The sequence below is a fragment of the Dermacentor variabilis genome, chromosome 11 (genome assembly GCF_050947875.1).
Source record: "Dermacentor variabilis isolate Ectoservices chromosome 11, ASM5094787v1, whole genome shotgun sequence".
Classification (NCBI taxonomy): Eukaryota; Metazoa; Arthropoda; class Arachnida; order Ixodida; family Ixodidae; genus Dermacentor; species Dermacentor variabilis.
In genome coordinates, this window is record NC_134578.1 from 89,286,043 (window position 1) to 89,313,332 (window position 27,290).

Consider the following 27,290-nt stretch of genomic DNA (forward strand, 5'->3'; position numbering starts at 1 on the left):
CACATCGTTGTCTTAATCACAGAATCACCCGTCTACACCAACAGGAAAGAGCTGTAGCCGAACTCGCAAGGCTTGATAGACACACGCATTTTTTTTCCGAAAACCTAGCCGTATACAGCGTCAGTGTAAAAATTACGTGTCTACATTGTACTACCAGGGTATGCAAAATTTCCATCAGACCATGGTTTGCTATTATTTACAAGCGGGTAAGCCTCGGCTCCAATCACCAGCCACTAGGAAGCTCGTTCACGGACAGCATTTTTCGTTATGTTCGTTTGTACTGCAAATGTCGCTGTACCTACAGTCTAGGTCCGCTACAGAAACAGTTTGCTCGAAACCACTGACATTTTCTGACCTCCTCAAGCTTCAGTTTTCAACGAAGGTGTCATACAACGCTGCAAGTTAGACTATCCCCTCTGCCATTAAATTCATATTGCTTAAACAGCAATTCAAACACAGTTTAATTAAAGCAGCTGTGCGAATTTAAGATGAGATACGAGCTATGACCCATGCTAAGCCTGAAGCATCAGAAGCAGTAGAACAGTCAAAAGAAATGTCGCCAAATGCGCCGTGTAATTAATCATAGCGTGAAATGACCTATGCTTATTGTTCTTGTAGAATATGTAAGCCGCACAGAAGGTTCATAATCCAACGTGGAACATTCTAGCAAGATTGCCATTTCCAGTACCCGCAGGTAAGGAAATGATCTAATCTTTTACACGTTGAATTTAAGTTGCGCTCCTGTTCACTGTTATTAGTCGCATGTACTTCCGAGTAAGCTAAATTTCTGCATCCTTGACATGGAATTTAGACAACGTTCATGCACAGAGAATACGGTGCTGAATATGATCTCTCGAAAAGTGATTACTTCCACCTCAATGGAACAAATTTATTCTCCTCAGGCTGATTACGCTTGTATAATGCCGAATGTCACATATTCAAAACTTTTTGTTTGCATCTAGCCTTTAAACTAAACTGGCGACGCAAAATTATGACATACGATGCAATGTTGTGCCGAAATTTCATGTTGCACAGTTTTTTACTCAGGAAAGGAAATATCACGCTCTGAAAAATAATATAGGAATATATAAATTATCCAAGCTCCAGGGGACATCTGTAGTTACCGAACCATAAGAAAATGTTGTAAAAGCCAAAGTGTTATGGTAATAATATTATTAATATAGTTAGTAGTAGTGCTAGTAGTATTAGTAGTATTAGCAGGAGCATATATAAAGAGCGCTGTCGGATTCTACACACGAATAAATTTTCATGTTTGAGTAATTAACCTACAGTTATGGCTTCTTCGAAGTGCAAACATAGACAAGAAGGAATAATGAGACACAACGAGCTCAGACAGGAGCTAAATTTTGTTCAAACAGGCAACAAACGCGTGAGAAAACACGGAGAAGAAACAACACTAAACGGAACGACTAAGCTATAAACACGTGCGATCTAGGAATGAAATTTTGCACTCGAACAGTTTTATCGGCAGTGAGCTCATGCAAGTGTCACTCTGTATTCTTAAGAAAATAGCATCAGCTATCTCCATAGTTCGCGAGTGCGCAAAGTGCGCAAACATTCCTGAACGCACCCACAGGTTGCGCAATGAGCATACAAATGCGAACCCACTGTAGCTTAAGTCACTCTGGTGTTCTAGCAGGCGTACATTTCCGCCGCGCCTAGTCTGGTCAATGTACGCCTTTTTCCGGGACAAAGAAATGCACTAGAGAGTTGTGTTGGCCCCTGACTTAGCATTTAGCATGATTAACAACACGCCTTTTTTAAAGGGCGTCCCTCCTTTGTCCTTTTCATATCAAGTACCGACAAAAGTTAGCGCAATTAGTGCTATAGTAGGATCCAGCTTAAAAAAAAGAGTTGGTAAACAAGTCACATGGCCCGCGCGTAGTTTGGTTACTCCACCAGCCAATCACAGAAGCAAACTAAATCGTCATCATGCGGCCTTTTCAAAATGGCATCGTACTTGATAGCTCCGGAGCGTCTACTGTTTGTGAAAACACTTTTCATCGATAGAAGTTATGGTGTGTGAAATAGACGTGGTCAAAGTGCATGGAACCTCAACATTTCGCTCTTCAAAAGTCCTTGGTACAGTGGATGTCCCTGCCGAGTCTGTTTTATTACTCAACAAACTTCCGTGCCAACGGAAGTGAAACTTGACAGTAAATATCGTCCAGTTCGCATTCGAATTTTTTCCTCTCTTTTCCCGTCATCATGTAGTTCCCCCAAATGTTAATATGACCAACAAGCCCAGCTAAAAATCCTTCTTGACGATAAATAGTTGCAACGAAGCAAGATAGTATTTTCGACGTTCTGGCGGTTCCATACTTCCCACCCTAAAGTCAGATCACTTGGTCTTGATCGTGGGTGTTGTATCACTAAGTACATCGCTAAGTATGGACAGCTGGGCTAGTTTGTTGTGATTGGCCTTATGAAACATCGTTCCAGCACACAATTAAACACGGACGAGAAGAGAAGGACAGCGCGAACGCTGCTTCGCAAATATTTCATTACCCGGAATTGCTCTTGATGAAGGACTCAGCCGAAATTCAGACGGTCCCGTGCGTTCATTGCGTCGTAAAATTCATAGCGTTAAGGTCAGTCTACATAGGTTGCACTGTAATTTTGGTGGTTGCACATCACCACTGAAGAACCGCAGTTGCCATCGTAAATCCATGGCGCACTGCTGACAGTAGACGAATATGCTTGTGGAATTCCAGGTCACGTTGCACGCTTCTGTCGTCGGCCCTTCGTGGCAGCCCCGGCTCCACCGCCATACCGCGACTATTCTTTCCGGCCCCAGTACTATACGCTACAGGACGCGCCACCTAGTGGGTACGCGCGAGACCTCCAGCCTGACTTCGCCTTTCAACCCTTCCCTTCCCCTCACTCACCTTCACGACGCCACCGATCTTCGTCACCAATGCGTTGCCGACCAAGCGTTGAGACGGAAAACTGACTTCCGCAGCTGCAGAGGCACGTGCTGCTTCGTCGTCGACCTGTGTACTTCCTCGCTTCTCCCGCGCCAATTTCATGGAAGTTTTGATTGAAGGTATTGGAACTCTTGCGCTCGTCGATACTAGTGCCACTATAAGCGTCATTAGTCAGAAAATTTGTCGCTCTTTTCGTAAAGTGACAACGCCACCTGCAGCGTTTTTCCTCAATAATGCAAGCGCACTGCGAATTCATCCGGTTGCAGCCTGCGCATCTAAAGTCATCATTGCAGACGTACCTTAGGATATTGACTTTATTGTGTTGAATTCGTGTTCACATGATGTCATCCTAGGGTGGAATTTCTTATCGCGCCATCACGCCATTGACTGCGCTCGCGCTCAGGCGGAACTCTCCGTGTTTGGCGATGCACCATGTGCCCATGTGCCCATGCCTGGTGTTGACAAGCTTGTCGTGGCTGGTGGCGCTACCCTTTCCCCTCTCAGTGCCGCCGTTGTTCCTGTTTACTCTGCTACCCTTTCTGAAACTACAGTTCTGTTCACAGGTCTGACGTATTCAGTCGCCGCCACCAGGCGTCGCTGCCATTTGCCGTCCTTGCATTCACCGCGATGCCTCCGGAATAATTACTTCCTACTCTACCTCATGCCCTCTCACGTTACCTGCAATGGGATGCTTGGCCACGTTCAGTCAACCATCGGTAATGTTACCGTTCCTATTGATTCCTCCGAGCCGATTCCGAGGCCTGAGCTCAACGCGTTGACACCGCATCTTGCATCCGCTGACGTGTTATCGGAAGTATTCCCCCCTTCCATCGCCAGAAACTTCGCTCTGGATTAACGTGCGCAGCTCCTTACCCTTCTGAACCAGTTCACTAATTTGTTTGCCTTTTTCAAGCATAGTTAGGTCGAACGAGCAGCGTTGTTTATAGAATTCACACTGGAACCAACACCACTTTGCGACAGCATCCCTACTGTGTACCACCAGCGGAGCGTCGTAGAATTCCGCAGCAAGTTAACGAAATGCTTCAGCGTGGAGTCAACCAGCCTTCCTGTAGTCCTTGCGGATACCCCGTTGTGCTGGTCAAGGAAAAAGGTGGTTCAGTTAGGTTCTGTGTGGATTACCGGCGTCACTACAGAATTACTAGAAAAGATGTTTGCGCTCTCCCACGCACATGCGACGCCCTCGATTGCTTGCAGGGCACCAAATTCTCTTCACTCGACCTACGTTCGAGTTATTCGCAAGTCCGGATGCCCGAGTGTGATCGTCCAAACACGGCGTTCGTCATCCCGTATGGTCTGCACAAATTCACAGTTAAGCTTTACTTCCCCTTTCCCTTCTCCTAGTGCAGGGTGGCAAACCGGAAATCTTAACTCTGGTTAACCTCATTGCCTTTCTCTCATTTGCATCTCTCTCTCTCCCACACACACACACACACGCACACACACACACACACACACACACACACACACACACACACACACACACACACACACACACACACACACACACACACACACACACACGCACGCACATTCAAGCCATTTGGACTTCGCAATGCGTCTGCAACATTCGAGCGAATGATGAACCGCATCTTACGCGGTTTAAAATGGCAAATATGTCTGTGATATCTAGATGACGCCGTCGTGTTCGCTCCTGATTTCGCTGCACACCTTGCCCGTCTGCGCAGTATTCTCTAGCCCGTTACCTACGCAGGGCGTCAACTTAACCTGAATAACTGCCACTTCGGGGCCCGCCAGCTCACCATACTATGTCATGTAGTCTGAAAACACGGGACTCTTCCTGACCCTGACAAACTTCGTGCCACTGCGGAGTTTCCTAAGCTGACCACAGTGAGCTTTGTTAGCTTATGCCCGCAGTTTCGCTGCTTTGTCCAGAACTTTTCCTCCATCATAGCGCCGCTTAGAAAGTCCTTTGCGAGCCCTAGTAACTTTTCCAATTGGTCTCAAGCCTGCGACGAGGCCTTCGCTACATTCTACGTATTGACTATATTGAGTGACTATACTGACTTCAATCTTTCACACACTTGCTCGAGACTGATGCCGCGCAATCACTTTCTTTTGCTGCACTCCTGAATTATGAGGCTTCAATTACAACCAATTATGATCGTACAATTACGATGCAACCGCAACCATAGATAACGGTACAACCGTAACTTTTGCAAAAGAGTTGAGCAACCTTGTAGTGAGACAAAACATCCCGAGCAGTACCCCACTGCCACACACTGGCATGGGTCACTGAAACGAACTGAAGGGAAATGTTCCTTTAGCACTTGCGTCTGTGGATAAACAGCTGTCTCACTGGGCGCCCTCAGGGACTCTGTAACTGGGCTTCACTAGCAGCAACAGTTGTCATTTGTCCAGGACCACTGAGACAATATAGTTAGCAACTGCAAATTATACCCACAGTAAGATATATACAAGCAGCTGCGCGAGACATTGCGCTCAACATCAGCTACTGAAAGAAGTCTTCATAAGCAATGTATGCTATGCATGGATCAAAAATTTCATTTACGCGCATAATTGGAAAAACCTCATATATAATACGTCTTGTAAGACGCTTCAAATTTATTTGGAATGTTTTGTTTTCCAAAATACAGATCTTGGCGGTAGTCTTAAACTCTTATATCCATGGAAAGAAACACTTTACATTTGGCAAACAGAACTCATATGGCCAAAGCCTTGGTTATGCTTCATAAAACACTTGAAAATAGTGCTGCCTTGTAAAGGAGAAAACCGGTACAAAAATGAATGACAAAGCATTCACATCTGTCCATTGGCTAGTGAACAACAAAACCACTTGAAGACGTTGAATATGACGGCGCAAGAGCGCCTTTGGCGAGCGAGCCCCATCCCACGCATCAGTTTATTTAGAGGAGGGGATAAAGACCCATTATCCAAGCATTTCATAACAGAGAAGCCGAGCAACACGCCAGGAGAAAGCTTGTACCCATCGCCTCATCGATGGGTACCCAGTGGCACTGGGGATCGGGCTCCACACCTCCCGCATGCGATGCGGATGCTTAAACTACTAGGCCAGAGCTGCGGCAACCGAAGAACCTGCTAAACACTTTGCAATGTTCTGAATGAAAGCACTGGTTAAGCAATTCAGAGACAAGTACCTTGAGCACGAATAGTGTACCCTTTCACTTTGAAATGCGAAACGTGTACTTTGACATGCGAAAGGGACATGAACGGATCAAAGGTTCATTTACTTGCATTAGTGAAAAGAAGCCCATAGAGAATAGATCTCGTATGACACTGCACAATCATTTGGAATGCTTTCTTACAGAATGTAGTACATAACTGTAGTCTTCAACTACTGTATACATGGAAGAAAACACTTCAAATTTCATAAACACTCCTGTTCAACCCTCCCCACTGACCGTCTCATAAGAGAACCTACTGATCGCTTTGTAGTCTTTCGAGTGAACACATGTTTTGTACGTACCAGTCAGAAGTAACGTGAGTGCGAGAATTGTACCCTCTCGCATAATTTTACATTATGCAATCCAATTTCCGGAAAAAGGAACTTTTTTTTATATTACGCGATACACTTTGCAAAAAAAGTTCGTTCTTACAGTTGCATTCTATAGCACTTTTCTGGTTCAAGAAAACATGTACATCCATAAAGCAATTTGAAAAACCGGAAAAAAAAGCTATTTTCGAAATAGCCCTTGCACCTTGCACCAGTCTTGCGGGCAGTGGTTCCGCCTGGCTCTGCCTTCTGGATATGACTGACGGCGAATTCATTTCCTGAGCAAAAAAACGGTGAGTGCCTCGGTAAAATGCTCTCTTCTTCAAGATACGATCGAAGTAGTCTTCTTTCACTAATACGGAACATTGCACATCAGTGAATATAGGCACACTGTGCCCTCCAACAGTTGCATCAATCACAGCACTCAAGTGGCCGAAGGGGTTCCACTGATCGCACAGTGTGCATCTACAGAGACGAATGTAGGCAATCCTTTCTGGAAAACAATGTGAAACGAGGTTGTGCCTTCAGGAGTCCGCAACGTTGTTCGTCATGCAAAAGTAGGCTCAGGAGGTGGCATCAGTGGAGCTCTCACGGCCATGTCTAATATTTCCTCGCAAGTCAAGGATGAGATCAAGTACGACCTTGTGTACGTGAAGATGCTTGTTAAGCTTGTCACCGGGTTGACATTAGAAGGTTCAGGGTCTCAACCACTGCAAGCTAAAGGAGGTGTGAGGTTTGAACCCTAATACTGGCGGGCAACCACCAGTAATACAATGGGTGCAAGATATCCCTTGGCCTAGTGCTTCGTTTATCTGTTATGAAATCCTTGGAAAATATGTTCTTGAGCCCCGCTCCCTCCTTGTGTAATGAAAAAGGGCCACAATAGGCATTACCACACAAGTCACATTTCAGTGACCTGAAGATTGATGACGCATTTAGGCGCTGAGGGGTTGGCACGTATGAGAGTTATTGGCAGAAAAAAACCGCCAGCCAGGACTCTACGCACTACATTACTGCAGTAAACTGTAGCACTGTCTGCTTTGATTCATTGCGAGCTATAAGTATGTCTGTGTAGCACTGCTTCAATTCACTAAAGATATGTGATCCACATCTTCTATTTGACCTCTTGTGGCCTGACAACGGCTCTTGCGAGATGGCTGATGTACTTCTGTGCTCAGAGACCTTTAGTTGTGTAGCATCTAACATTGACAGGATCAACAGCTCTACCAATAGGGCTAAAGCCATTGTTCAAAGGTGCAGTCTGATACAAAAGGGCTATAAAACGCTGCACTGAAGAGGCTCAGGAGAGCATTCCGGAGGAGTTACAGCTCTCTGGAAGGCATGCATCAGTCACGGCGTTGTCCAAGTGAAATGCGCGAGCAATAAGGATAGCTTTAGAGCATATGTCAGCCACAGTGTTGTCGTGATGAGCCGGGGCTGCGGGCACAGTCCAGCAGCAGCACTGAGGGCAACTGGGAATCGCGCGTCAGCTGGCGCGTAGTCGAGGTGAGCCGTGGCATCTGGTGCACTCAAGCAGCAGCAGTGAGAGCAGGTGGGAAGAGTGCGTCAGTCGTCGTGTAGTAAAGGTAAGACGTGGCAGCCGGCACAATAAGGCAGAAGCGGTGCGAACGTCTGGGGAGCGTGCTTCAGCCGTAGTGTAGTCGAGGTGAGATGGGTGGCAGCAGGTACAATCAAGCAGCAGCAGCGAGGACATCTGGGGAGTGTGAGTCGGCTATCGTCTAGTAGAAAGGAGAGTTGGCAGCGGCTACAGCCAAGCAGCCGCACAGAAGGCATCTGAGTTGAATCCCTCATTGATTGTGTAGTCGTGGTAAGAGGAGGCAGCGTGCACAGTCAAGCAGCAGCAGTAAGGATATCTGGGAAGTGTGTGTCAGCCATCGTGTTCTCAAGGTGAGACGTTGCAGCGGGTACAGTCAAGCAGAAGCAATGGGCATATCTAGGGAGCTTGCATCAGCCATCGTGCATTATTGCAGTACACAGCAATGGCTCAATGCCAGAGAGCTCCGATTCAGACGTGCTGTTATCAATTCACAGGTTCATGATGATTGCCTTCATTTTGTCTCCTTTTTGTCCTTCACCTTTTTAATATTGCATTCAATATGAATAAAAACATTCGTTCATTCATTAACTCACGCATCTCCGAGAAGTGTGTTTCGGCGCCCTTCAAATGATGCACGACCTTGGCCAAGTTCTCTGGGGGACTTTCTCCCCTCCAGGAAGAGAAAGGCTGTGCACATTCTCGGTGTTGACTGTGCAGTTCATCGCTGCCGCTCCTAATCTGTGCCCCAACGAGTTCTACAATGTTAGCCCCAAAGTGATATCGAGAGAGCCCGAGGACAGCCAAGCTGGCACTTTCAGCAGCCGCATCATCCCGATACTTGATAAATTTAGTCTTGACGGTGACCAGAGTTTCAAGCAGCTGCTTCTTGGTCATGGTGGCATGGCAGGGAATAGCCTTCGCGGGCACCCAGTCGCTGATCGCTGCCTTCCGCCATGACAGCGACTGGATTTCCTCCATGCGTCTGGAGTGGCAAGGCGCATTTTCCATGAGAATGATACTTCGCGATGGCAGAATTTAGACCGAGATAAACCATGTAACGAAACGGTCCATTTCGTCGTGATAGTCACCTGTTTTCTTTCCCCAGATCGCATTCAGGAAACCATTAACAAATCCGTCCTCACTGCGAACATGAGTCCCGATCAGTGCCTGTCCTTTTCCGATGGCTGCTACAGCCCTCTTGTTAAGCCAAACAAATACGCGTCGCGTGAAGACTCGCCTGTCTTATGAACCCAGACCTCACTCACTGTGGGGCCTGCAGTGAACCACGTTTCATCAAGATAGTGACACGCGTACTTTATCTTTTTCGGGTGACCGCTTTTCACCACCTAACAAATGTTATCGCACAACGCAGTACGTGCCTGAATGCATCGGAAGTTTTCCGAATGTTATCTAAGGTTCTATCCGCTATCTCTTGTTACCGAACCTAGTGCAAGAACCTTCTGGAAGACATGCGAGCACCAGCTCTTACTCTAGAAATTTCGATGAGTGACGCATAAATGCCGACGCGCTTGACACACTGATGAATTTTTGACTGCGTTCAGCGCTATCGTTGTGCTTTGAGTGTAGCCTGTTTCTGAGGGCGCATGCTTGCCCAATAAATCATTAGTGTCGCCATTGAGTTTTTCTGCTTTCTTCACCGTCACTACCACGTGGCTTCTCATGGAGGTGCTAGTTCGTTCCCCCGACAAGCCGTGATCAAAGCCCCGTACGCAAAGACAACGCCAATGTCCTCCCGGATCATTGAGCGAGCCGCCAACTGCAAGAGCTGCCCACAGAGCATGGACTTCTACCTGATACGACCAAGAAAATCGGGGCGAACCCAACCGCGATGGCTGCCCAGCGCCCCCCCCCCCTTCTGCTGCAACTACCTCGGGACCCACCAACCATCTATGGATCATCGACTGAAGACGCAGAATCCTGACTGGAGGCTTACGAAAGAATCGCCACGTTCAACACCTGAAATTCCAATGACAAGCTACGGCATGTATACTTCGGCTCAAAAGACGGCGCCAAAACTTGGTTTGAGTATCGAGAGTCGAACCTGACAACATAGGACCTGTTCCAAAATGGTTTCTTGCTGACCTTTATGAGTGCAGTGCGCCAGGAAAGACAGAATATCTCCTAGAAGCCCGAGCTCAGCTTCTCAACGAGAGTATCGCGATCTTTACGGAGGGGATACTCGCCTGTTCAGACACGCCGACCCTGACATAGTAGAAGAGAAAAAGTTTCGATTCTTTATGAGGGGTGTCAAGCAAGAGCTCTTCGCCGGATTGATACGCAACCTGCCCAAGATAGTTTCTGAATTTGCTTCCGAGGTCCCAACCATCGAGAAAGCACTCGAAATCAGGAACAGGCAGGTGAAGTGACACATGATCCCAACGAATTATGCCGAACTTCAACCATTCGACGCGGACGACCTACGCCAGAGCGTCAGAGCAGTCGTGCGAGAGGAGCTTCAGAGGATCTTCCCAAGATCGCAGTCTCAGGTTGCCTCGATTCCTGATTTCGTTCGAGAAGAAATTCAGCGGTGATTGGTTCTTCCCGAAGGGCAGGTGGAATTGCCAAATGCCTCGAGCGTTGACCTACGCCACCCTCGCCCGCCGTCAAAGTAACAATCCGCGCCAGCGCCAGGGCACCTTAATTACAGCGTTCCTTCGTCCGCCGCTGCCTTCAGCTCGCCCGCCAGTCGTCCAGTGCAACCGCCCTAGGAAGACAGATCTCTGGCGCACTCCTGACCCTCGTCCGCTCTGCTACCACTGCGAAGAAGGGGACCACTTCTGCCGTCGGTGCCCGTACCGCGAAATGGGACTAGGATTTGCCGTCAACGCGCGGTGCCCAAAACTTGGTGAGCGGCCACGTGACATCGCCGAGCTCCTCCACCGCCGACGAAGACGCCGAAAAGCCTGTTTCATCGACATATCACCCAAACGCCGCTATCTCGACGAAGCTCAGAAGCAAACAATACGCCGACCAAAGACCTGACGACGCGAGATTCCAGCCACAGGTAAAGAGGACGCAGCCATGATCCGACGCCAAGACCAAGCGGCAACGCATGACAAAGAACCACGGACCTCGACATGATTCTCGATGGCCATGCAGCCACCGCTTTTGTGGACACAGGAGTCGACTACTCCGGCGTGAGTGGACCCATCTCCGCCCAGTTGAAGTACATTAACACTGCATAGGAAGGCACTCAGATTCAGATAGCTGGAGGACACCTAATAACGCCCACTGGAATCTGCACCACAAGAATTACAGTTCAAGACCCGACCTACACAGCCACCTTCGTCATCCTCCAACAGTGTTCTCGAGACGTCATTCTCGGCATGTACTTCCTGAGCCAACATGGCTCAATCATTGACATATGAAGTCGATAACGCCATCTGAAGATCAAGCGATACCCTCGGAGAGCCTTCGCAGTGAGAGCCTTGAGTGTGCCAGAAAATTATGTAAACATCCTACTTCGCTCCAGCATTGTCATCTCAGTCCGCACCGAAACACCCGCAGACGCAGAAGACATCATCGAGGGCTATCCACTCCTACTGCTCCATCGTTGAAATCTGCGCCGCAAGAGCGATCGCTCGACTGCAAGGAGGAAAAGTGAAACTGATGCTGACCAACTTCAGCCAGGAGTTCAAGCACGTAAACAAGGGCACGACGACCGCATACTTGGAAGATATTGTGGAAATCAGCAATGGTGTTGGTCCTCTCTTATTCTGCCGGATCTAACCCTACGACCACAGTTTCCGAACAAGGCTTCGACACAAATCCAAGTCTCTTCCTGGGTAAGCGGCAACAGCTCAGAAATCTTCTCCCATGAAACACGACTGCCTTCCAACGTCAGCGAGGATTCAACGAAAACCCATTGCAAAGCATCGCATAATAACCGAAGACTGCGCTCAACCACTCCGCCACAGCTCTTATCAAGTTTCAACACTATAGCCTGAAGCTATAAGGCAACAAGTCGACGAAATGGTGCGAGGCGACATCATCCAGCCGTCGAATAGCCCGTGGGAACCGTCTGTGGTATTAATGAGGAAAGAGGGCGGAACACACCGTTTCTGCATTTGTTATCGTCGACTGAACGAGATCCCGACGAAGGACTTATACACCTGACATGGATACACGGCGCATTGTATCGGCACTGCAACGCGAAATATTTCTCATCGATGGTTCTCAGGTCTGACTATTAGCAAATAGAAGTCGACGAGCGAAATAGCGAAAAGACCGCCTTCATCACGCCAGACGGCCTCTAACAGTTGAAGGTCATGCCATTCGGACTGTGCTCAGCCTACAACGTTCCAGTGCGTCATGCGTCAAGGACACGGTATTTGCAGGGTTGAATTGTCAGACGTGTCTTGTTTACTTCGATGACGTCGACGTCATCGCCGGGAATTTGGACTACCACATTAGGCGGCTTGCTACAGTAGTAGAGGTCATCAAGTCATCAGGGCTCATTAGAAAGCCAGAAAAGTGCCGCTTCGCTTACGATGAGCGTCTGTTCCTGGGCCATGTCATCAGCAAGTCTGGAGTCCTCCCGACCCGCAGAATACAGCTGCCATGGGAAAGTTCCAGTCGCCCATCGACTAGAAGGCAGTGCGTAGATTCCTTTGCATGTGTGCCTACTACAGGCGCTTTGTCAAGGACCTTTCATGCATCACTGAGCCGTCCACACATCTAACTAAATATGATGTGGAGTTAAGTTGGAAACGACGTAGGCCGACGCATTTATAGAACTGAAACGACGCATGCAGTCTCCATCGGTACCTGCGCGATTCAACGAGAACACCGCTTCAGAAATCCACACTGATGTTAGTAGCCTAGGCCTCGGTGCCACCTTAGTCCAGAGGAAATACGAATTTGAACGGGTGCTAGCTTACGCTAGCCGGTTGCTGTCAACAGGAATGACTCGCCATTATTTGGGCTACAGCGAAATTCCGCCTTTACCCATATGGCAGGCCGCTCAAAGATGTCAGCGATCATCACGGGGGGTTCTGTTGGCTAGCAAATTTAACGGACCCTTTGTGACACCTGGTGCGGCGGAGCCGCAGATTGCAAGAATATAACATCACACTCATAGTCCGCACGAAAACACTCACATGCCGATTGCCTATGACGCGCCCTCATTGACCCTCCGCCGCGAGTAGACAAGGATGATGACGCCATCCTTGGAATGATAAGCGAGAAGACTTCACTGAACAGCAATGATCAGACCCTGAGCCTAAAGGCCTCGTCGGCTATATTGAAGGGAACACCGACGTAGTCTCAAGGGCATTTAGGCGAGGTTTATCTTCATATTCGCTTCAAAAGAACCTACTCGAGAAGAAGGCTCTCACCCCAGTCTGCGCCAACTACCTTCTGCTTGTTCCCCCAACACTCCGTCCAGAAGTACTGCACGTCCTACATAACGATTCGACCGCCGGTCACCTCGTATTCTCCCGGACGCTATCGACGATACAGGAAAGGAATACCTTTCTTGTATCAGGCCGCGCCGGACCGCCGACGTCGCCCGTTACGTCAAGATATGCCAAGACCGTCAGCGACGCAAAACACCACCGACAAGGCCAGCACGATTACTACTGCAGTCGAACCACCTTGCCGTGGCACCATGGTGGAGGGAGATGGCATCTCCCAAGAAGAAGCGAATCGCCCAGGCAGGACGACGGCTATGAGCAGAAACAAGAAGGCCGAACCGGGACCGAACGCTCCGGACCGAGGCAACGAGGGACGAGCAGAGACGAAGGGCGGTCGCGGCACATCTGGCCCGCAGAGCGCGGTCAAGCGCCTCGTCACCGCATCGAGGCTCCCCCGGCTACCGAGGGACCACATTCGCATCATAGTGAGGCCGAGAGACGGACTCGATGTGAAAAAAGTGAGTCTAATTCGCCTGGCGCAAGCGCTACCAATGGCGGCCTCGCTCCCGCCGAACGGGACCGAGGAAGACATCGTTTATGGGAACGCAACGCGGAACATTCTCGTCGCGTCCACGCCGACCGAGAAGAACGCGAACGCATACGCCTGAGTTCACAAGCTTCACCTAAGAGAATGCGCATGCAATGTGGCCGCATACATTGCGGCGCTGGACAACACGTGCAAGGGGGTCATCAGAGGAGTGGACCCCGAAATCAACGAGGCCCAGTTTCAGGCCATGATCGTGAACCAAAGCAATTCCAAGGCCTTGGAAGCCAAGCGTATCAAAAACACCTCGACGGCATGAAAGTGCCGAACTATGTCATGTGTGGCGTAAGCCTAATAGGCTGAACGCTATACAGACGGCAAAACGACGTGTGCTATGGCTGCGGTGACTTGGGCCACAGAGTCGACGTGTGTCCAAATCCTGACAAGAGGTGAAGCGGCTGCAGAGTCAACGACCCGGCCCCACCAGTGCTCCACCAAAGACCACCAGTGCTCGCCCAAGTGCGCCCTCTGCGGGGGCCAACACCCGAAGGCGGACAACAAGTGCGACCACCGATACCAAATCCCTTACGTCGTGCGGCGCAGGAGGCACCGACGCAGAAATGCGAAGAAATCGCAGCTGCAAAGCGAGCCGCAACAGCTGGAGGGCAGATCCCGCGATTCCAGCGTGGCAAGCGCCCCCAGACGGGGACGTTCGACAACGCCGATACTACGACAGCGGAGCCGATCGGGAGGCATTTCCCGCTCCAGGGGGCGCTGACGCTCCCAAGCGCGCATTCAAGAGGAGCCGACCTGGGCGGACCGGGCCAAGCCAAAGCTAAAGGCGAAATCACGATCAAAGGCAACGCAGTAGCATTGCCAAAGCATAACAAGGAATACCCTAGAATAGCTCAGCTAGCGGAAGAAAGCGCGCGCCTCAAAGCGGAGATTCAGCAAATGAGGGTGGATTTCGAATCATTTCGGAAACAAGGTTCCACTCCTCAGCTAGTCTAACAACAGCAGCAGCAGGTGCCGCAATGTACACCAACCCCGCAAGGATAGCAATTGGTTCGCTCGGTGAAACTTAGAGCCCTACCCTGACCGAGGAGTGAAACCTGGGGGAACGCGAGTCCAGTAGCATCCTATTAGGAATAAAGCAGTCGATTAGCTCTTTGCAGCTAATGGTCCAGCAACTAGCGGAAAGCATAGTAGCGCTCACGGAAAGAGTGACGCGCATCGAAGTACACATGGCACCTGCAGGTGCTAAACAAATCCAAGGTATCAATCATGGCGAACAACTCAACTAGAGAGCTCGTCGTGTGGCAGTGAAATTGCGCTAGCTTCAAAAACCGCAAGGCTCCGCTGCTACAGTTCATTGCCTCACAGGCGGACAAACCGCACGTCATACTCTTACAAGAAACTTTGGATAGCGAAGCGACTTTGCCCGGCTACCGGGTTGCCTCATCGAAATTCGAACAGGGTAAGCGCGAAGTGGCGACGCTCGCCGCCAAATAAAGTTTGTAACCAACCAACCAAGTGGCGACGCTCGCCGCGAACAAATGCTCTATCCAGGAATGAGATTTGAAATTAGGCAACGCAAAAGCGGAGGTAACCACGATCGAAATCATACCGAACAGTTGGCTGAAAAACAGCGTATTCGTAGTGAACGTGTACAGCTCGCCGTCTGACCACAGGCAGTCGTTAACGTCGATAATAACGAAGGCGCCCTCAACGGCCAGGGCGGCCCCGCTAATAGTGGCAGGGGATTTTAACGCGCCCCACGGAGCCTGGAGTTACACAAGGCCAATCAATGCCTAAGGGAGAGCGGCTATTGGAGGCAGTCACTATGTGCACGCTAGAGCTGGTGACAGACCCCCGCTATCCGACTGACTAGGCACGCCGGTGGCGCGGGACATGATGCCTGACCTGACCTTCGTCAAGAACGTGCGAGGGGCCGAGTGGCGCAACCTGCACGAGAACCTCGGCAGCCACCATTACATACTGGCGGTGACGATCCCCATCAAGGCGGCACCACCGAGAGAATTTAAGGTCACTGACTGGGACGCCTTCCGCAAAATAAGGAAGGAAGACGCAAGCGAATATGCGGACCTAGACAGCCTTTTTAGAAGGCTCAAAGAGGACCTTAGCACCGCGACGAGGGTTGTCCAAACTGAACTGAACGTGAAAAGGATGGACGCGAGATTGGCACACCTATTAGAGGCAAAGAATTCTATCACGGCCAGGTGGAAAACGCAAAGACTAAATCGCAGACTGCGAAAGAAAGTAGCAGTACTAAACCGGCAAATCGAAGCGCACTCGACCGAGCTTTCCAAGCAACGATGAAACGAGGTGTGCGCGTCGGTAGACGGACAAATGAGAACCGGGCGCAAATGGAACCTCCTAAAGAAACTGTTAGACGACAGGCAACCCAAGGCAATCAGAGATTGGCAATCGATAGGATTTTACACAAGCAAAATGAGCAGAGCACAACAGAGAGCGAGTTCCTAAAGGAGCTGGCGGAGACGTATCTGCCACTGGGCCCGTCAGGCGATGGCGACTATCCACAATACACCGGCACAGAGGTCGAAGAACTCGACGCGCCCTTCACGGAATCGGAAATTTGGGATGCCCTACAAGGCCTCAACGGACGCTCCGCGACGGGCCCTGACGGGGTCTCGAACAAACTGTTGAGAAACCTAGACGGAATGTCGGTCTAGAAGCTCACCGAAGAAATCAACAGAGCATGGGAAACGGGACGAGTACCAGAGGTCTGGAAAGAGGCCTCGGTCATACTAATACTGAAACCCGGTAAACCACTTGCGCCGGAGAACATGCGGCCAATATCGCTAATCTCGTGCGTAGGCAAGACGGCGGAGCATGCCATACATAACCGAGTATTGCGGTACATAGAGAGCGCCTCTTCCCATATAGCACGGTGGGCTTCAGACCGGGCCTCCCACACAGGACGTATTGTTACAACACAAAAAGCACATAATCGATGGCACAACTAGACACCAGGGGTATACTGGCCCTGGACCTAACCAAAGCGTTCGACAAGGTGAAACACATATTTCTAATGGAAACGATCTCGGTGATGGGGCTCGGCCGGAAATTCCACTCTTACATAGGCTCCTTCCTCAGAGACAGGAAGGCCACGATCAAAATAGGACAGGCCATGTCCGATTGGTACACGCTGGGCGCGAGGGGCACTCCACAGGGGGCAGTGCTCTCCACACTAATATTCAATCTAGCAATGAAAGGGCTCTCGGACCGGCTGACGACATTGACCAACGTCAATCACGCCCTGTACGCAGACGACATTACGGTGTGGTGCCCGGGAGCGTCCGACGCAGAAGTCGAGCGGGCTCTTCAAGAAGCGCTGGACACTACGGAAGAGCACCTGAAGGAAACGAGACTCCGTCTGTAACACAGGAAATCGGAACTGTTTCTCTACAGGCCCTCGAAACAAGGCATGAGGAATTTGGCGCCGATCGATCAAATTACACACGAGTGCCGGCCAGCCAATCCCCAGAGTGGACACTATAAAAATACTGGGGCTGCTAATTGAGGCTAAAGGCGATAACACGCAAACGGTCATGAGACTCAGTCCAAAACGAAGAACATGCTCCGGCTGATCCTCAGGGTGACAAACCGCAAGGGAGAGCTCAGCGAGAGCAATCTCATCAGTCTTTACCCCGCCTTCCTCATGAGTCACGTAAATTACGTAGCCTCAGCGCTAAAATGGACCAAGAGAGACGTGGCCAAGATAAACACACTGATGCGCAAGATCATCAAGAGGGTGCTAAGTCTTCCGATCACTTCAAGCAGGGAGCGGCTCGATCAGTTAGTGGTCCACAATTCGCTAGCAGAAATCATCGAAACACAGACTAAGGCACAGGTCGTGCGGCTGTCGACCACCAGGGCTGGCAGACGCATCCTAGAAGAAGCAGGGGTAAATGCAGAAGCAGTGTGCAAAGCACGCAAGGTCGCGCTCAGCGCGGCGGTCATCGGAACTTTCAAAGTAGAACCGCTTCCGAGAATCGTCCACCCGCAATTCAACGAGGGGCGTCGAAAGGCGTGGGCCCGAGCACTGCTGAAATCGACCGCCAACTGCCCGGCACTGGCGGCATTTGTAGACGCGGCGCAGTACGGGCGCAGCGACCGGTACGCGGCCGTCTCGATACGCTGAGATGGCACAATCATTAACGCAGCATCAGTCAAGGGGGTAACGTCCGAGGTAGCCGAACAGGTGGCAATAGCCATGGCAATGAGGGACCCCGAACGTCCTTACGTATACGCAGAATCGCGATCGGCGGCCAGAGCATTTGCCTCGGGCTCGATATCGTAGGAAGCGGCGGTCGTCCTCGGCAGCGAGGGAGCCGCGGGTCATCACGACCTCAAATGGTTTCCAGCCCACATGGGGGCCGACGTGCACCCCGACTTTCCCACCGCCAACGAGCTGGTGCCCGGACGCGCGCGAGGACTCACGCACCGCGGCGATCGTGGCGAGCGAAGTGGCGGGAGGGAGGGGAGCACCGAGATCCGCTGCTCACCTTCAACGAAATAACAACGCACTATCAGCTGTCGAGGAGGACCTTCCCCCTCCCCCACGCTAAACTCACTAGACCACAGTCATTTATATTCACAATGCTTCAAACAAGGTCGTTCCCCTCGAGAGGCAGACTGGACGTAGATACACTGGATACACTGGACGTAGAGCCGCAATGTCCGGATTGCGGCGAATCGTACCGCTCACTATCGCACATGCTCTGGCAATGCTCCGCGTTAAGCGGCACCGTGTTTAGCAAAGAAGAAGACTGGGTGGACGCCCTGCGAAGCAACGACCGCCAGACCCAGCTCCGGGCCGTCCAGAGGGCTCACGAAAGGGTGGAGGCTCACGGGCTTCGCGTCCCAACGTGGGTGCGGCCCGCGACCTCTGCCGACCACTAAACGAAGAGTGGGTGGGGAGGGATTCCTCAAGACTCAATAAAGTTATTTCCTCCTCCTGAGTTTACTTCGATCCCGACAGCATTCAGCGTTGTATCGCAATCAGGTCTCGCGAACTAGGGAGCTAGCCTAAGCAATATTTATGAAAATAAATATTAGTGACACTTGCGTAAGTTTCCTTTTGATATCACTGCTAGAATGTGAAATTTCCTTTCTGGACGGCACATGCTTGTAGTGTAATTTCTCACTTCCCTCTTGTTTCCTCCTGCCTTCATGCTTTCTTGGTATCTATTTCTTGTGTCAAAAAATTTAGCTCTAGTCTGCACTTGTTCTTTGACGTTCTTCTTCGAAGTGTCTGTTTGCACTTCCAAACAATCATCAATTGTGGCTAGATTATCAACTCCCGTGAAATTATACAACACGTTATTCAGAACTTCAGTATTAGAGTAACCCTGCTGGTCCCAAGCAGAAGGAGATGCAGTTGAAGACGTCAGAGAATTATGTGGTGTGTTGAAAACAAAGATGAAGTTGTAGGATGGAGTTGGCTTGCAAAACACGTGGTTAAGTTGGAACCCCTAGGAGACGTCTTTTTCTTATACTTGGCAGAATATGAGCTTCTTATAGTTGGAGACAGTAAACTATAAGTAACATTTCAAAAATTAGTAAATGATCTCAGAATTACCGTTAGATGAAAAAAAATTAAATTATTATGTTGAGCTTTACGTGCCACAGCCACGACCTCGTCATTAGGCACGCCGTAGAAATTTGTACCAGCTGGGGTTCTTTAGCGAACACATAAATCTAAATACATGGGTGTTTTCGCATTTCCCCCCATCAAAATGTGGCCACTGTGGCTGGGATTCGATCCCGCGACTGCGTCCGTAGCAGCCCAACGCTATAGTCACTAAGCATCCGCGGCGGGGAATAGTTATAGGAAGTTTTATCGAAACCGTCTCTTATTTGCGAGGTTAGCATTTAATTATTAGGATGCATTGAAATGATTCATTCCAGTTATCTTCTTAGAATGCCTGATTATTCGGACCTTTGATTATGCAGCTGAAGAAACCATCGACAAAAGAAGAATGACGTTTCTATATCTTGCTCTTATTGTACCTTTCATGAGTCGGGATACGTGTGCCGTCAACTGTAAGTTTTTTTTTATTATTATTCTCTTGGTGCTTTAGAATTTACGTAGCAAAGACATTTTTAGATGCAGCGAAACTGGGAATTCCAAACACGTGAAGAACATTTGAAATGCTGCAGTGCAACGCAAACGCTTATTCTGTATTTCTTTTCAAGCAATCGCAGCAATGAACAACATAGCACATAGCTTTAACAGAAAGGTGGGGGTTTTGCCACTGCCATGGCAATCAACATTATATTTAACGCAGAGCCTATTAATAGGCAAGAATAGTGAATTTTGTAAGCATTGAACAAACAAGGATAATATAGGTTCGTACGGGAGACAGATAAGTGTGGGCTTCTTTCATCGCATAATGTCTTTACGCATAATAATTATTCTGAACCATTACGTGTAACGTACCTTGTCAGGGTAGCAAAAGAAATTGTCTACCACAACGTGATCATTATGCACGAGCATACCCTGCACACACGAAGATAATGAAAACATTTAATTATTTTTCATATTATTTTTCCCACTCTTCCTCTTCCTAGCACTACCAACCTCTAAAATGTAAACGCCCGCGTGATTCTCGGATGCTCAATGTGCGCAGCGGGTAGGCCTTGGGCCTTGTCTCATAGGCGCGTAGGCGAGAAGTACCTGATGAATGAACTACACAATCATACCCAATTCATAATAAATACTGAGAATACACAAGGAAAATTGACTTTAATTGGGTACTTTTTGATGCTCAGTATGGTCGCGGAGCTGATACGAAGGAAGCGCGAGTGACCCTGTTATAAAAACGCTTTATAGAATGTACGGATAGTGAGTTATTGGAGAATAAGCGCATTATCAGAAGAAATATATGTTTGCATAAAATTAAAGAAATGTGTCCTATTGCGTTGAATTATGTGTTATAATAATTGCGCTCCCCGTGAAACCGACAGTGACGAATCATATCACCACCACCGGGCCACCTGTCGCCACCAGGCCATCGAGGCGCCCTGGACGGAGTTTGGATGTCGCCCGCCTTGAGTTCGAAGACATGCTTCAGCCCGGCGTTCTTCGTACTTCCTCCAGCAATTGGTCTCCTCTCCACTGGTTCCAAAGTAGGACAGTGGCGACTGACAGCCTTGTGGTGATTCCCGAGCGTTAAATGCCCTCACTTCTCCGGATCAATATCCCCTTCCTGACATACGTGACAGTCTGACTTACATACGTGACTTACATACGTGGTTGTCCCGCAGTAACTAATATTGTGCGTTATATTAATTCAGCAGAACCTATCTAACGATAGCAGTTGACAGTAATGCGTTTAGCAATGAATCAATATAGCATTACCACATAATGCCACCGAAGAAACACGTTATGTTGAGACATTTAGTGAAGAGCAGTTCCTCCTTCGCGCATCCCTGAGAACAATCCACGCCATCCAGTGCGCAGCACCGAAGCCTTCGTCTGCCACCCCTCCCCCCCCCCCGTGTGCGAGGCGTGCGGCTTCATGCCAACGCCGAGAAATCTCATGTGGTCCGCAATACCCCTTAGCGCTTTTTCTGGACACATTTTGCCATCTATAAGCACTGGCCACAAATCCACGCCGGGCCTCCGAGACGAGAAGCGTCGCGTCGCAGTCTCGGTGAATGTTGAAAGTTGTGCCCTCGCTTAATCCACATTGAGTAGCACATACCCAATGAGCCAAGTCGGGGACGTTCATTAAGGATTTCCACATAAAGAGGTAATTTATACCGCAGATCGCTAAAGCATTGGCGTGGAATGCATTCATTGCTAAGCCGCGCACATTCAGTACACTTGTGGCCCAGCCTGCTAACACGTGATTTGCTGTCATTTAGGAACTCTTGTGGCGTGGGTTCGATTACTCTCAGCAACAGATAGATTGAAGTAATGTTCTTTTCTGATTGGAAAGTCGCACAGAGCCAGCCTCACATATGTTGCGAGCACAGTTAGGCAAATGCACTGAGTACACGTTCTCATAACTTGAGAAGGGAGAGTCTACTGGATTTATGCAAAAGTAACAGCAGGTTTTCGTAGTGTCTGTGGTGGCGCCCTTGTCGAGCAGCCGTCTCCGTTCCAAGAAAGAGCTCGGGCAGTGACCCCCACGAGGAAGCACATTGTATTTCCGGAAAAGGGGCAATGACCCCCAAGAGGATGCATGGCGAAGTGACGACCGGCCGCTAGAAGGCCCCTACCGCCCCCCCCCTTCCTCCACGCCCCTGAATGCCGGACGCTTAGGTGTGAATGGCGGAAGGAGTCAAGAGTCGATATTCAAGGTAGGCAGATTTCACGTGGTCGCACGACACCTTCTAAGTGCTGCGCGGCCGCTGCCAGATTGCCTTGTTGGGTGCGAAGAAACTTGCCTGGAGCGTGGATTGCTGACCCTAGAGTATCTCGGCTGCGCTGAATCTGAGATCATCCTTGTTTGTTGCTTGCAGCCCCAGTAGTACTAAGCAGCAGTAGCCTTTCCACCCAGTGCCGTCTGTCCAGCGTGGCGGCCAATGACGCATTCAGTTGTCAGTGGAGACGTTCGACCATGCCGTTACTATGTGAGGGGCAAGCCGCGGTGTTACGAAGATGCGTGCCGAGCATACTCGATAGCTCAGAAACAGTCGAGCTTTGAAATTCTCGGCCTAGGTCAGTAGTGTTGCGCCAAGGGACACCGTACTGCAACACCAATGTAGCAAGAATTGCTTTCGGCACTGTTTAGGCAGCGTCATCTTGTAGAGCTGTCGCCTCGGGTCACCTTGACTACCGGTCGACACGCCCGAGGAAGTGTGTAAACCCTTGGTAGGGTTGAAGAGGCACCGCCAAGTCTAAATGCACACTCTCGAAACGGCTATCTGCTGGTTGAAATGGCTGCACCGCTGAATGAGTGTGCAGAGTCAATTTTACTGCTTGGCAGGCTTGGCAGGTTTTTCCCCAGCTTCGAACATCTTTGTTAATCCCTGGCCAGGCGAAGCGGTCTGTTCTAAGCCTCTGTGTCGCTCTGACTCCCCGGATGGCTTAGCCCGTGCAGTAAATCGAATATTGGCAGCCCAGACTGATGGAACAAGAATGGGCGAAGTGCCCGCGAGATGCGGCACGTGATCAAACTTCTCGTGTAGAGAAGCGGCATCTTCACAAGCTGCATCGACTAGCCTTATTCTCGAATTGGTGCAGATCGAGGTCCTTTTACTGGGCGGAGTTTACAGCTTCGAAATCAGCAGAGCCAGCAGGCACAGCCTTGATTCGCGACAATGCATCAGCTACCTAATTTGTGGTCCGTCAGATATGGTGGTTGCCGTTAGAAAATTCGGAGCGAAGGAAAGTTGCCCGAGCTCACGTTCTGAGTTTGCAGTGAGAGGCGTTGCAGGAACCGCTCGTGCAAAATTGGAAGCTGGCTTTCATTTGCGGAGTGCTCACCCAGTAGCTGACGCAAGCAGTGCAGGAATTGTGACTGTCGTTGGTGACCAAGTTTTTCGGATACGAGCTGTTGGGGTCTACTATGTTATGATGTCTGGAGGCGCTGAAGAACCATGCTTTTCATATTGTCGTATGCTGTGGCCGTAGGCGTACCCAGTATCAAGTCGTCAGTGGGATCAGCAATGTCGGAGGGTAGCGTGGCGAGAACGCGCAGGGGTTTTATTGTCTGTGAAGTGATTCGCCGAAGTTCAAAACGGGGTTCTACATTTATTAGTCAAACTCGGGAATTCTGGAGCCAAGAGCTGTGAAGCTGAAGCTCTGCAGCGTTGACAGCAGACGTAATCGTGGCGTCGTCTCTGTCAGCAGGATTGAAAAAAAAACGTAAATGTCCTGGGTCACCACTTGGTGGGAGTTCGGTTTGGCGAAGGCAACGAATGCACGCTTTCGCCGCTTGAGAACAGATAGTCGACTGCTTTTATTCAAAAGTAAAAGCAGTTTGGCCGAGAGCCTGTTGTGACGACCCTGTCAGGCCATCTATGTTCCAAGGAAGAGCAAGGGGAAATGGCCCCCACGGAGAAGTAAGCTTGATTTTTAATGCAAGGGGCAATGACCCCCATTGCGAAGCACGGAGAAGTGACCGACGCCCGCTGCAAGCACTACCCCCCCTCCCTTGAATGCTGGAGCCTTAGGTGTTAATGGCGGAAGGAATCAAGAGTCAGTGATCAAAGTAGGCAGCTTTCCCGCGGTCGCACGCCACTGTCTCTTTAAGTACTGCGCGGCCCTGGCAGAGTGCCTTGCTGGGTGCCCAATAGCTTGCATGAAACGTGGGTTGCTGACCCTAGAGTATCTCCGCTGCGCTGATTCTGAAGTCATCATTGAATGTTGTTTGCAGCTCTAGTAGTACTAAGGAGTAGCGTTTCGACCCAGTGCCGTCTGTCAAGCGTGGTGGTCAATGACGCCTTCAGTTGTCAGTGGAAACGTTCAACCATACGGTTATTCTGTGAGTGTTAAGCCGTGGTGTTAGGAAGGTGCGTGCCGAGCACACTCGATAGCGCAGAAGCAAGTGAGCTGTAAAATTGTCGGCTAAGGTCAGTTGTTAGGCTTAAAGGGACGCGGTACTGCAACACCTACGTAGCAACAAATGCTTCCGCCACTGTTTCGGAAGTAACGTATTCTAGAGGCGTCGCCTCAGGTCACCTTGAATACCGGTCGACACACCTGAGGAGGTACCTGAAACCTTCGCAGGCGGAATAGGTGCCACCAAGTTTAATGCATGTGATTGAAACGGCTTTCTGGTGGTTAAAATGGCTGTACCGCTGAACGCGTGTGCCGGATCAATTTCATTGCTTGGCCGGCTTGGCAGCTTCTTCCCAGCTTCGAACATCTTTGTTGATCCCTGACAAGAGGAAGCGGCCTGTGATAAGCCTCTGTGTCGCTATGATTCGCGGATGGCTTAGCCCGTGCAGTGAGTCGAGTATTGGCTGCCGAAACTGGTGAGGCAGCAACGGGCGTGGAGCTGCCTGCGATGTGTGAGATGACCAATGTTGCGGTGTAGAGAATCGGCACCTTCGCAAGCTGCAGTGAAGAGCTTTTTCGTGAATTGAAGCAGACTGGTGTCGTTTTGCTGGGCGGAGCCTAGAACTTGCAAACTTACAGGGCCATCAGGCATAGCCTTGATTCGCGACTGTGCGTCAGGTGCATGACTTGGGGTCCCAGAGATATTGGGGATGTCAATAGAAAATTCGAAAATGAAGGGAAGTTGCTGAAGCTCATGTTACGAGCATGAGTAACTGTTGTTCTTGAAAATGAAGGGTTACGGTTTGTGGATGACCAGAATGTAACAGTTACAACCTTCAAGCAAAAAAGGAAAATGCTTGACAGCGGAATAGCTGTCCTATCTCGCCCTCCTGAAGGTTGTAGGTACTGAGCAAGTGTATTGCCGAGTGTTGAGACCGACTCAAACGTACAATTGTCGGATGAGGTTAGGTGGGACTGCAGGCCAAGTACATCGAGGGATGTGACGTTATCCTTAAGGCGCCGATCGAGAACAGCTACATCTAGGTTGAAACGGCTGTACAAGTCCGTTCACAGTATGGCAAAGCTGGCGTCGGCGATCACTAACACCCATTTGTACATGTGATAAAGTCCTAACAACATGACAGCTCGGTTGCGGTGTCGACCAGGCGGTGGTAAGATTGTTGCGGTCGACGGCAAAACACCCATATAAGACGTCGTGTTTCTACCACAAAGCCCGCCGTCGTGCATAGCGTTCGCGGCCAGCATTCCCGGTAAAGTTCAAGGTTGCATAAGCTCCAGCAGGCGGGAAGCGTGAGAAGCCGTCAGATATCTTTGAATGCTATCGCGTTCTACTCTTAAAGGGGAAGCTTGAGCATCTTCCAAATTTTTATCACAATAGTTATATTTTCTGAACACAGTATCATCGCTTCCGAGGCAATCAAAGAATTGTCTTTTTCTCTCTGCTTTCACTACATTTGCATAAATAGGCTTCACAAAGTCACGTATTTTTCTTTTTCGTCCTATGTGCCTCTATTCCATAGATGCTCGGTAGAGGTCACTTCTACCTTTCGGCCAGTTCATATCTCGCCATATGAACATCCGCACGCCCCCGCCTTTCCTTCAACCAGCTCTTCTGCTGTACCTCTCCGGTGGAACAGAATCAGAAACACGCTGCTGCGCAAAATCTCGTAGATGTGGTTCGGTCAACGCGTACTCATCAGTAGCTTCGTCACTATTGTGAGTTTTAATTGTCAGCCATATATCTTAGTTTCAACCACGCTATGAAGTCACGTAACAATTTGTGAGATCGCCACATACATTTTGCTTCTCTATTTCTGAACCCCTTGTGTTTTATTTTTCTTCTTTGAGTTAGTAATTTCCTACAATCAATAGTTATTCTACCTTCCTGAGGGCCTAGCGCTCGCTCAAAAAAGCTACTGCCTGTGCCGCGAATCAATCTCCCTCCGCTGCTGCTACATGCGAGCTCAAATGTGTCCCATCTCTCACAAAAGAGCCATCGCGGCCTGTTCTATCAATGCACTTACCGATTTATCTCAGTGCAGCGCAGTGCTTTTTCGAAGCTCGCTTTTAGCACCGTTGTCACGAATGGGGGAGAAAATTACTTCGGCGCTACTGGTACCTGCGGAATGTTTGGGACACGCATAAAATCAGTTCTGTTGCCTTCGCGGAGCCTTAGTGCATTGCTTCTTTGTTAATATTTTGCACGCCATGCTTCGTTATTCGAGCTGCCAACAAGATAGCAAGGCGCAAAGTGTGCCCATCATCCGCTACCGCTGATACGGCAGCCGCTTCGCTATGCGTAAAAAGCTTCGCATCGTTTAAACTTTTATATTAGGATGGATCTGAAAGTGATTATAGCGAAGACGCATTGCGAAGGAAAACAGAAACACGAATAGAACATGGACGAGACGAGTTCTCAGGACTGGAACTTTATTGCGTCAGTCATCTGTGCTCGTATCGTCAATGTTTCTTTCGCACTTTGGTTTTTCTTTCTCAGTTATGAGCCAATTCTGCCAAAAAATGTGGTACTAATGCACAGGTAACTAACTGGGAAATCGCAATAACCGTTTACCTGAAAAAATAAAACTGGCAAAATGTATGGGTGACAGAAATATGGATAAAACATAAAACAGTTTGTGTTCTTTTCTTTTGAAGGGTGCACTCAACCGAACGACAAGCCTGTATACTGCCCCTGGAGAGGCAGCCAGCCGTATCCGCGGCAGTGTCCCAGGGGTGAGCAGAAAGAATGTGTTGGCGGAGAACGGGTATGCACCTGCGAAGACGGTTATTACAGGCGCCATATACATCAAGCATGTGTTAGAATAACAG

General features: G+C 49.6%; 1 long non-coding RNA gene across 1 annotated transcript; it reads left to right on the top strand.

Annotated features, from left to right (window-relative positions):
* The first annotated feature begins 629 nt into the window (after window positions 1-629).
* On the top strand, window positions 630-27,290 carry LOC142564746 (uncharacterized). The gene is made up of 3 exons (XR_012824668.1): window positions 630-694; window positions 19,940-20,029; window positions 27,117-27,290. It is a non-coding gene; the product is annotated as an uncharacterized LOC142564746 (long non-coding RNA).